The sequence below is a fragment of the Artemia sp. Qi Xiang Cuo genome, chromosome 4 (genome assembly GCF_049724085.1).
Source record: "Artemia sp. Qi Xiang Cuo chromosome 4, ASM4972408v1, whole genome shotgun sequence".
Lineage (NCBI taxonomy): Eukaryota > Metazoa > Arthropoda > Branchiopoda > Anostraca > Artemiidae > Artemia > Artemia sp. Qi Xiang Cuo.
In genome coordinates, this window is record NC_142797.1 from 85,642,384 (window position 1) to 85,654,667 (window position 12,284).

Genomic DNA, 12,284 nt, shown 5'->3' on the forward strand with positions numbered 1-12,284 from the left:
TATCACTTGAGAGTTCGTCGTGTAAACACCTTGTTTTTGGATACTAATCTTTTAAATAAAGTAAGATTTCAACCTGTGTGTTTCCCTACAGACATTTTATAATCGGCTTATTTATTCTCTGGCTATTGACATTTTTTACGGAATATAAATTCCCTTGAGATTTAGTGACTTAATAAGTACAGAGACTTAGACAGAAACATTTAATTACCCTAGAGGATTGTATTCTTTATGGACAGTAGCGGTATGGCCGAAATGAATTCTAGATCTAGCTGCGTTGCCAGAGCTTGATTGTTGCGCTGTGGAAAGTGCGCCCGAATTTTTAGAGCAGTGTTGCCACCTACTGTACTGACTGAATATAAGCCAAAATTCTAAAGTAGTTTCCGGAACAGAATATTGATTGATAACATATACTAGACAACAAGCAGAAGAGGGGAGGGTTCCTGCCGCACGCGCCGTATGTACCTGCCGGTATTTAGTTACCCTTAAATTGCGGGGAATTGGTGAGTGGGTCCCGACACTTCCCTTGTTCCTAGTATTGTGTGGACGGAGGCATTTGAAGTCTCAGAGGCGTTTTTCTGTGCAAACAAATCAGAATTAGTCAGTCGTGCGCGCAACATACCAAGCTGCTGTGCAAAGAGCTTGTTAAGTCATGATGTTTGAACAGAGTGAGAATTTGCATTATTCGCCCGTGTTGAATTTCGTTCAGCTAAACAAGGAAGAGGGAATAGATGATGAGACTATCAAGAGATTTGGAGCGGAGTTTTTTGATTGCGAAGTGATTGTGATCGCAAAGAAATGGCTGGGCTTGAAGCTGGATCCTGATGCGCCATTTCAGAAGCGAACCGGAACGAAGGCACCATCTAGTCACCTTGGTGATATCTTGGAAATGCTGAGAAAAGGTGATTCAGATTGTTTTACAATTCCGACTTTCGTCATTCGAAGCCCTTCGGAAGTGCCAGTTATCCCGGCTTCGGCTTACTCGGCTTTGCTCTCGAAAGTCAATGAACTGAACTTGCATCTCAAAACTATATCCAATCAGTTCGAGTCTTATTCAGCCAATTTTCCACCGCTACCCCAGCCTGGGGATGCTGCTTCTTCACTATCGAGTAGCCATGCTACAGTGATTGTTTCAAACCTTCCGCAAACAGTTTGCAACCCTAAAAGTCGAAAGGAATTCTTAGACCAATTGTCAGGTCACGAGTCAGTTTCCAGTGTCCGCCCACGAGCCGACAAGTTGTATGTCAACATTGAGAAATCTGTTATTTCGGATTTCTGCAATTCGATTAGTGCAGCCGCATCGGGTGCTACCACTAAAACTGTGCTTAAGCGTCACCTTGGGATTGCTAGAGGTATCCCTGAGGATTTTGACATTGCTGGATTAAATTCGTACCCTGGTGTGACTGAAGCCACTCGTTTCGGCTCTTCACAAACAATTAAGCTAGAGTTTTCGGATACATTCGCAAAAGGCAATGCCATCAAGAACGGCCTGAAAATAGGTTACAAAATATTCCGTGTGTACGATTTCATCAGTGTACCCCGTTGCTGCTTCAAATGCCGATCCCCAGATCACATGATGAAGGATTGCACCAGTCCTGTTGATAAATGTGCTCGTTGTGCCGGTAATCATAATGCCACTAAGGAAACGCCTTGCCAAAATAGCCCCAAATGTGCAAACTGCAACGGTGATCATACATCCTTTAGTTTGAAATGTCCAGTGCTCAAGTCTCGCGTTTCGAGTAGTGCCCGAAAATGATGCAGTCCCTTTCAGCTGTCTCGTACAACATAAATGGTACCAGAAGAAAAGAGCATGTTATTGACGAACTTGCATGTAACTATGACATTGTCTGTTTGCAAGAACACTTATTATCGTCGGCTAATACAAACCTGCTAAAAAGAAGTGCTAATCACGTCGTTTTAGTATAGGCGGCACGAACTACTTTCGGACGGCCGTCGAGTGGGCTTGCTTGTATATTGAACCGAAATAGTGTTGCTTGCTACTCGCCTGTGCTTTTTCACAGTGATACTAACATTTTGGCCGTGCGGATTAACGATTTAGTGATCGTAAATGTTTACCTGCCTTGTGACAGAAAATCGGTTCAGTCTCTTAACAGATTCGCTAAGACTTGCAGTGTATTACAGAAACTTTTGGAATCCGTCTCAAATCAAGGTTATCGTTTTTTGATCGCTGGAGACTTTAACGCTGACCTGCTGTCATCGAATATTCGCTCGGATTTGATATTTGATTCGCTGCCGCAGTTTAAGCTGGTTGAAAAAACTTGTATATATTCTTATCTTCATCATTCCGGTAGTCAAAGTAATATTGATCATGTTGTTTGTTCTCCGGGCCTACCCGTTTCTACTGTAACTGTTCATGAAGATCATTGCGATTTAGATCACCTACCGATTTCGTTTGTTTTTCAAATACCGATTTGTACTAATCGTAATGCTTTACAAGCAGGACGAAGATGGGTTTTCCGTCGAAATTGGAATAAGATAAATTTATCGCTGTATATTTCTACGCTAGCTATGCTACTTGCTACAATTCAAGTTCCTTTCCACCTTCTACAGCTTAGTTGTAAGTCTTCAAATGATAAAAATACTCTAAATGATTATTATCTAAATTTAGTTTCTTGCCTTAAAACAGCTGAATTGACCGCTGTACCACAGGAGCGAGTCAGGCGAAACACGCGTAAACCGGAGTGGTCGTGGGATCCTGAATTGAAATCGATTAAAAATAAAGCAAAGTTTTGGTTGCGGATTTGGGTTTCTTGTGGTCGTCCGTCTGAAGGGGTTATTCATCAAATAAAGCAAAAGACAAAATTAGAATATAAAAATTACCTGCGCTCGACTAAATAAAAAATTTCGAATTTCCCGTTAAGTAAATCTGATTGGCAAAAGGTAATTAATTCTGAAAAACTTGATGATTCTTTTGCTACAAGCCCGATTAGTGCCGGTGCATGGCATAGTTATTACAGTAAAGTTTTTAGTTCAGTGAATTATCATGTCCATTCGGTTTTTTCGAAACTTCTCATTGCCGCACTTCCCGTATCGTTGAGCCAAACTCAGATTTTGCCTGTCGAGCTCTCTGTGGTTCAGCAGGCAGTAAAAAGGTTGAAATCAAATTCCCTCGATTGTGATGGCATTTCTGCCAACCATTTAAAAGTTGATTGCCCACTTCTTTTTCAACACCTGCAGTTGCTTTTCCAAATGTGCTTGTGTGCGTCTGCGGTACCGGATAGCTTCCTATGTGGGTCTGTAACATCAATTCTCAAAAGAGGGAAACCTCCTAGCGATTGCTCGTCGTATCGGCCAATAACTGTGTCATGCAATCTCAGTAAAGTTTTTGAATATGTTCTTCTTCCGTCCATATCGAGTGCACATTTTGGCGAAAATCAGCTTGGATTTTCGTCTGGGGTAGGGTGCCAGCAAGCCCATCGAGTTCTAATTAATCTTCTTATCGATGCGACTAAAAAGGGATATGAACTCCATCTTTGCGCCTTGGACCTTTCCAAGGCTTTTGACAGCGTCGTCCACTCACAAGCTCTGTTTTCCTTTTTAGTCACGGCATTAATCTTTCTCTGGTTTCTCTCCTTCGTTATTGGTATGCCAATTCTTTTCTACGAATAAAAGCTGAAGGGGTTATTTCCGATTCTAAAATTCCGGTTCGGCGTGGTGTCAGACAAGGTGCTGTCCTTTCCCCTTCTATCTTTAAACTTTGCATTTCTTCTGTTTTATCTTCTATCCCAACCACTTGTATTTTTCAGGCGATTAATCTTTCTTACATAGCGTATGCTGATGATATACTTCTAATTAGTAGGACTAGAAAAGGTCTTTCTGTTTCTGTATCTACAGTTGCAACAAACCTTAGTAAGATTGGTCTATCACTGAATTTCTCTAAATGTGAATATCTTTCGTTTAACAGTAATTGTAACTCGCCTTTAGATTGCGCTTCTTTTTCTGTCACATGTGTCTCTTCTTTTCGGTGGTTGGGTATAAATATTGCTAAAAATCTTAAATCTCTCCGAGAACAAGCCGTGGCGAATTGTAAGAAAAAGATCCAAGTATCTTACTCCAAAATCGTTGCCAATCGGGGGAAATACAGTAGGAAGACCCTTGCTAAATTGTATTCTGTTTTTACTGATCATTCAATTTTGTTCCTTTCTGGTGTTTATCCCATTCTTGGGCAAAAAAATACCCGGTCATTACGTTCTTATTATTTTCGGTTCTCGCGTTTTCTACTGTATTTGCCTCCGTGGTACCGGAACCGTAACCTTGTCTCAGTTTTTGGGCTTCCTGATATAACTGAAAAGCTAGTTGAGCTTGCTGACAAACTCCCCCATACAGTGAAGGCTCTCCCAGCTCATCATGGGTTTGTACGCCTCCTTCAGTGATTTAGTGTCTTTACTGTGTATTTAGTCGATTTGTATGTATTTTTTCTTTTCTTTTATTTATACTCCGCTTTTGTTACCTTAGCGGGTTAAAAATAAATTATTATTATTATTATTATATCTAACAAACCTAAACGAGCTGATGCAGCTGGGGTAAATTTTACTTGAAACTGAACTTATCGCAGAAGACATTTAAGTCTTGGTTGTAAACATAGGCAAATTATATTCTACTGCTTAAAGAGCACTGGAAGTCTTATAATGGGGATATCTTGGGAGGTATATGTACTTTCCCTCTTTACGGGGAAGCTGGGGATAGGGTGGATAACTTTCTTATAGAAGCAATGATTGACATCTAGAGATTTCGTTACGTTACTTGGGATCTGATGACCCGATGTGAACAGCTAATTTGGTTTTATTTATTTTATTTAAATACTTATGATGGCTTATATTAACTAACTACAACCATACCCGCGGATCCCCCTTTTGGCTGTTCATGTCCAATTAAGAAAAGTTACTAATTGGCAAAGAGACTTACAAAGACAAGAGAAGATATGTTTTAATAACAAGTATTAGATAGTCATAAGCTAGTGTAACCAATAACTTGTATATAATGTAATAAATAAAGGGAATTCACTCTTTCAGCTGAAATTGTTGATTACATCTAATGAATTAGAATTTAAGGTTTTAAACGCTTTTCCTAGTTTTAATTAATTTTCTGAATACTCCCGTGACAATAGGTTCCCACATATACGAGTAGTATCAGAGGTGCTGTTCCTAATTGCACACCAAATATGGGAGACAATTGGAGTCAAGCCAGAGCAAGACCTCTATAATGCGAACGGGACTCCAAATAAGGAGTCACTAAAAATAACCAAGAGGCCCTAGCAACCGCTCATAGCAACCAGAACTAATATAAGGAATAACCTATGACGATAAATTTGACCTACTTTAGAGAGAGACCTGCATACTAGAAAAAAATCATTTACTCCGAGCATGTAAAGGAATTTAACACATAGTTATTGCGTCCACATAGAATTGGAATGATTATTTAAAAAAAGAAAAGGGTTTGAAATATTACGTAGATAATTTCGGAGACCACACTGCCTTTCCATGACGATAACATGAAAGTTCAAAATAGGGATGAAATCCTTTTTAATAGACAGTGTATAATACATTTCACAAAAAATACCAGATATTTCGGTCACATATACAGTGACCGTCATCAGTAGTAAAACTAAACATGTCAGTTTAGTTTTACTATTGATGACGGTCACTGTATATGTGTCCGAAATATCTGGTATTTTTTGTGAAATTTATTATACACTGTCTATTAAAAAGGATTATATCCCTATTTTGAACTTTCATTTTATCGTATTGTAATATTAATTGCTTATCAACTAAGTGATAAATCTAAGAGGGTAGTAACTCCATTAAGAGAAACAAATGGTTTTTATTTTTGAGGAATGTTTTGAGAATATTTAAATTTCCCTGGGAATATATTTAACGTGGGAATTTTAAATGTATAAGTGTGGTCGGTATAATACACAAGTACCAAATGAGGAGTATGGACAATAATTATTTAAAGAGAAAGAAAGGCTTGAAATATTAATTGCTTATCAACTAAGGCATGTATGGGGGAATAGTGGCTCCATTAAGAGATATAAATGTAAGAAAAAAGATCTCAAAACGTCCTCAGACCCCATCTATTAGGAGTTGAAGGGGCAAACGAATGATACATTCGTTTTTGACACTTTTTTACTTAGCAAAGTCAAATATGGTAACTTAGAATGTTGCCATTTAGAAGCTTCCATGACCTAAACAGATAAATTACCCAAATTATTGGTAAAAATCCTACTTTTCCTACTTCTAGCTATCTTGAAAAAAGGGGTTATGTTATGAAAATTTAATTTTCGAAGATATGTCTATAGGCTACAGTATGTCCCGATACATTATTTTGAAGTACCTACCTCCACTCTTTCCCCACTATTTTCATGTTTTACTTTTAAGCATAATTTCTTCTATATAATTCCAGCATAACACGGCGTTTTTTCTCTTCCAAAATATCACCTAAAACTAAGTTCAAGACATTGTATATATCGTCTACGAGACAACAAAGATCGCCTGTATACGTCCGTAAGACGTTGAAATAGCTTTGGCTCACGAAAGATTGAAATCGATAGGAGAACATGAATAGCCCTCACCCTTGCATATAAGAATGAACTGGACAATGAAACTTTTTTCCTTGGCATACGACTCTGTATAAAATGCTATTTAATTTTGTGTCGATTGAACGAACCAGTTGAATTTTAACGGTAAAAAATCAATAGATTACGAATGGTACGCACTAATGGGTTAGTAAAACTCAAAACAAACACTTTTCTTTCTTTTTTTCTGACTTGGAATATTTTGGACTTGGAAAAGGGTTTTATTTTCAGAAATAAGAACATCCACGTTTAAAATACATCTGCTTTTATTAGACTTTTCACTTTGTTTTGCAACCAAACTAAACAAGAAACAACAAGAAATATGATTCATGATTCAAATACATTCTTTTCAATCAAGAATGCCCTATCTTGACTCAGGGAAATGATTAGCATTGTTTAAAAATGATTAAAGATAGCTAAGAACTGCTAAAGGTGTTTATTTTTAACACGAAATACAGTTTATTCTAAAATATATAGCTCCAAATTTGTTTGTAAAGTAACAGAGAAACCAACGAAGAAACTGGTTTGTTCTCGAGTTTTGCATATCATAAACTTGAGTGAGTGGCGTATAATACACAAGTACCGGATTTTTTTCCTCATAAGCTTGATTTTTATTTAGTACTATTGACGTCTTAGTTCAGTAGTTTATTTTATTTTTCTATGTTCTGTATAAGGAATTTTGAAATTATTGAAGGTATTATCAATATTTTTTGAAAAAATACTCATAAGCTTGCTTTTATTCAATAGTATTGAAGTCTTAGTTCAGTAGATTGTTTTATTTTTCGATGTTTTGTATAAGGACTTTTGAAATTATTGAAGGTGTTATCGATATTTTTTCGAAAATATCCTCATAAGCTTGGTTTTATTCGATACTGTTGACGTCTTAGTTCAGTAGTTTGTTTTATTTTCCATGTTTAGCATAAGGACTTTTGAAATTATTGAAGGTGTTATCGATATTTTTTTGAAAAGATCCTCATAAGCGTGCTTTTATTCGATACTATTTATGTCTTAGCTCAGTAGTTTGTTTTAATTTTCTATGTTTAGCAAAAGGACTTTTAAAATTATCGAAGATATTATCAATATTTTTTTCGAAAAGGTATTCATAAATTTATTCAAGATTTCTTACTCTATGAAGATGCGGATTACGTTTCTATTTGTTGAACTGTCATATTTTTCTTTGTTTTTTTCACACATATCCGGATTTTGTATCATTTTTATTTAAATAATATATTTATTCAAGATTTCTTTCTCTATGATGAAGCTGGTATCATAACTATTTGTTAAACTGTCATTCTATTTTTTGTTTTTTCACTGTCATCAAAATTTTGTGTCATTTTATTTAAATAATATATTTATTCAAGATTTCTTACTCTATGATAATGCGGATTACGTTCCTATTAGTCGAACTATCATATTTTTTCTTGTTTTATCATTGTTATCCAAATTTTGTGTCATTGTTATTTAAATTATATATTTATTACTGTTACTAACAAGAAAAAAATTTTTTTTACTGTATGATAATGCGGATTACGTTTCTATTAGTCACACTAACATATTTTTTTGTTTGTTTTTTCACACTTATCCAAATGTTGTGTCATTTTTATTTAAATAATATATTTATTCAAGATTCCTTACTCTATGATATTGTGATTACATTTCTATTAGTCGGACTATCATATTTTTTCTTTGTTTTTTTTTCATTCTTATCCAAATATTTTCTTTTTATTCAAATAATATATTTATTCAAGATTTCTTACTCTATGATAAAGCGGATTATGTTTCTATTAGGCGAACTTTTTTTTTTTTTTTTTTTACTCTTATACAAATTTTGTGTCATTTTTATTTAAATAATATATTTATTCAAGATTTCTTACTCTATGATAATGCGGATTACATTTCTATTAGTTGGACTATCATATTTTTTGTCCATTTTTTCACTGCTATCCAAATTTTGTGTAATTTCTATTTAAATAATATACTTATTCAAGATTTCTTACTCTATGATAATGCGGATTACATTTCTATTAGTTGCACTATCATATTTTTTTGTTTGTTTTTAAACTGTTATCCAAATTTTTTGTAAGTTTTATTTAAATAATATACTTATTCAAGATTTCTTACTCTATGATAATACGAATTACGTTTCTATTAGTCGGACTTTAATAAATTTTTTCTCACTATTATCCAAATTTTTTGTCATTTTTATTTAAATAATGTATTTATTCAAGAATTTTTACTCTATGATAATGCTTATTACGTTTTTATTAGTCCAATTGTCATATTTATTTTTTGTTTTTTCACACTTATCCAAATTATGTGTTAGTTTTATATCAATAATATTTTTATTTGATACTTTTTATTCTATCATAATGTGGATTACGTTTCTATTAGTCGGACTATCATATTTTTTCTTTGTTTTTTTTCATTCTTATCCAAATTTTAGTTTTTTTTATTCAAATAACATATCTATTTAAGATTTCTTACTCTTTGATAATGCAGATTATGTTTCTATTAGTCGAAATATCATTTTTTTTTTCTTCACACCTATCCAAATGTTGTTTCATTTTGATTTAAATAATATATTTATTCAAGATTTCTTACTCTATGATAATGCGAATTACATTTCTATTAGTTGGACTATCATATTTTTTTGTTTGTTTTTTCACTGTTATGCAAATTTTGTGTAAATTTTATTTAAATAATATACTTATTCAACATTTCTTACTCTATGATAATACGAATTACGTTTCTATTACTCGGACTATCATTTTTTTTTTTTCACTCATATCCAAATTTTGTGTCATTTTTATTTAAATAATATATTTTCTCAAGATTTCATACTCTATGATAAAGTATATTTATTCAAGATTTTTTACTCTATGATAATACAGATTACGTTTCTATTAGTTGGACTATCATATTTTTTTGTTTGTTTTTTCACTCTTATCCAAATTTTGTTCTTTTTTTAATAATTAAGAAAGTTTTCATTTTTATATAAATAATATATTTATTTGAGATTTCTTACTCTATGATAATGTATATTTTTTCAAGATTTCTTACTCTATGATAATGCAGATTACGTTTCTATAAGTCGGACTATCATTTTTTCTTACTGTTGTCCAAATTTTGTGTCATTTTCATTTAAATAATATATTTATCCAAGATTTCTAACTATATGATAATTTGGATTACGTTTCTATTAGTTGGACTATCATTTTTTTCATTGTTATCCAGATTTTGTGTCATTATTATTTAAATAATAAATTTATTCAAGATTTCTTACTCTATGAAAATGCGGGTTACGTTTCTATTAGTCGAACTATCATTTTTTTGTTTGTTTTTTCACATTTATCCAAATTTTTGTCATTTTCATTTAAATAATATATTTATTCAAGATTTCTACTCTATGACAATACAGATTACGTTTCTATTAGTCGGCATATCATATTTTTTCTTTGTTTTTTCACTCTTATCCAAATATTTTGTCATTTTTATTTCAATAATATATTTATTCAAGATTTCTTACATTATGATAATGCGGATTATGTTTCTCTTAGTCAAACTATCATATTTTTTTTCACTGTTATCCGAATTTTGTGTCATTTTTATTTAAATCTATTTTACTGAAAACTTAAATAAGCTTCTTAAAACATTCTAATGAAATAAATGAAGTCGAATGAATTTTAAGCAACGTTACGAGGGGGACTATGAGAGAAATGTGATCAAATAGGTTTATAGATCCTTAATTTAGATATATTTGATTTTTTTTAATAAAGTCGGGTTTTAGTAACTTTTCTTCACTTGTTTAAGAAAACTCAGAATTAAAGTGGAACTTTTTTCTCTTCGGAAAAATTTCGAATTGAACTGTATTTATTTTTTTCTTTTCTTTTAGAAAATTCAAAAGGGAACTTGAACTTTTCTTAACTAAATTGAGAAAACTAAGAATTGAAATTGAACTTTTTCTCTTATTGTGGCATAATTCAGAATCGAAGTATAACTTTTTGTATCTTCTCTGGTAAAATTAAGAACAAAACTTTATATTTTTTGTCTTCTTAGAGAAAATTCAGAAATTATGTGCAACTTTTTTTCTCTTCCTTTGAAAAAATTCAGAATTGAACTCCAACTATTTTTTCTCTCTTACTTCAGAAAGTTCAGAAGAGAGCTTGAACTTTTCTTGATTTCTTTGAGAAAAATTTAACGTTTTTTCTCTTCTTGGGGAAAAATTCAGAAGAGAAGTATAACTTTTTCAGTCTTCTACAGAAAAACTCAGAACAGAACTTGAAATTTCTATCTCTACATTGAGAAAATTCAGAGTTAAAGTGAAACATTTTCTCTTTTTGGGGTAAAAGAAATTTTGATTCTCTTCAATGAGAAGATTCAGATTCGATATATAACTTTTTCTATATTCTTTAAGATAATTCAGAAGAGAACTTAAACATTTCTTCACTTCTTTGAGAAAACTCAGAATTAAAGTGAAACTTTTTTTCTTCTTGGGAAAAAAATTCAAAACCAAAGTATAACTTTTTCTATCTTCTATGGATAAAATTTAGAACAGAACTTTAAATTTTTTTATCGTCTTCGAGAAAATTCAGAACTGGACTGGAACTGTTTTATTCTCTTTGGAAAAAATTAGAATTGAACTTTAGCTTTTTTTTCTCTTCTTTGAGAAAAAATCAGAAGAGAACTTCAACTTTTCTTCACTTCTTTGTGAAAAATCAGAATTAAAGTGGCACTTTTCTCTTCTTCTGGAAAGATTCAGAAGAGAACTTGAACTTTTCCTCGCTTCTTTGAGAAAACATAGAATTAAAGTGGAAATTCAGAATCGAAGTATAACTTTTTTATATCTTATACGGAAAAAAAATTTATTTCTTGTCTTTGAGAGAATTCAGAACTGAAGTGGAATTTTTTTTTCTTTGGAAAAAATTAGAATTGAACTGTTACTTATTTCTCTTCTTTGAGAAAATTCAGGAGAAAACTTGAGCTTTTCTTCATTTCTTTGAGATAACTCAGAATTGAGACATGCGACATGCAAAAAGTTAGGTTCTTTTAAGCTCACTTAGCGTGGACGTTAAGCGAGCTTAAAAGAACCTAGCTTTTTGTATTTCTCTCTCACTATACCCGTGTGTCTGAGCGGGTGTGCTGCCATCTATAAAGTATGTGAAAGATGGCAGCAGTCGAGGTAATGAACAGGCGTCGCCATCTATAAAAAAGTTTTGTCTTCTCTTGGATCCATGTGTCTTATGTTCAATCATGCCTAAAAATATGGTTTTCTATGATTCTTCTTTATATTTGAATTTTTACTAACGAGGGCTGTACCTTAGGTTGAATTAAAATTGTACTTTATATTTTGGAAGTTTTGCTACCAATGACTTGAAATTCAAATGTTTTATCGTCTCTTGGAGCCATATATCTTAGGTACAATTAAGATTTTCCTTTATATTTGGAAACTTTGACTGTGATGACATGAAATTAAAATGTCTTTCGTCTCTTGTGAAGAAACGTTCAAGTTCTCTTCTGAATTTTCTAAAAGAAAAGAAAAAAAATTACAGTTCAATTCTAAATTTCACCATAAAAAAGAAAAAACGTTCCCCTTTAATTTTGAGTTTTTCAAAGACGTGAAGAAAAGTTCAAGTTCTCTTCTGAATTTTCTCAATAAAGAGATAGAGACTTCAATTTATCTTTTGAATTTTTC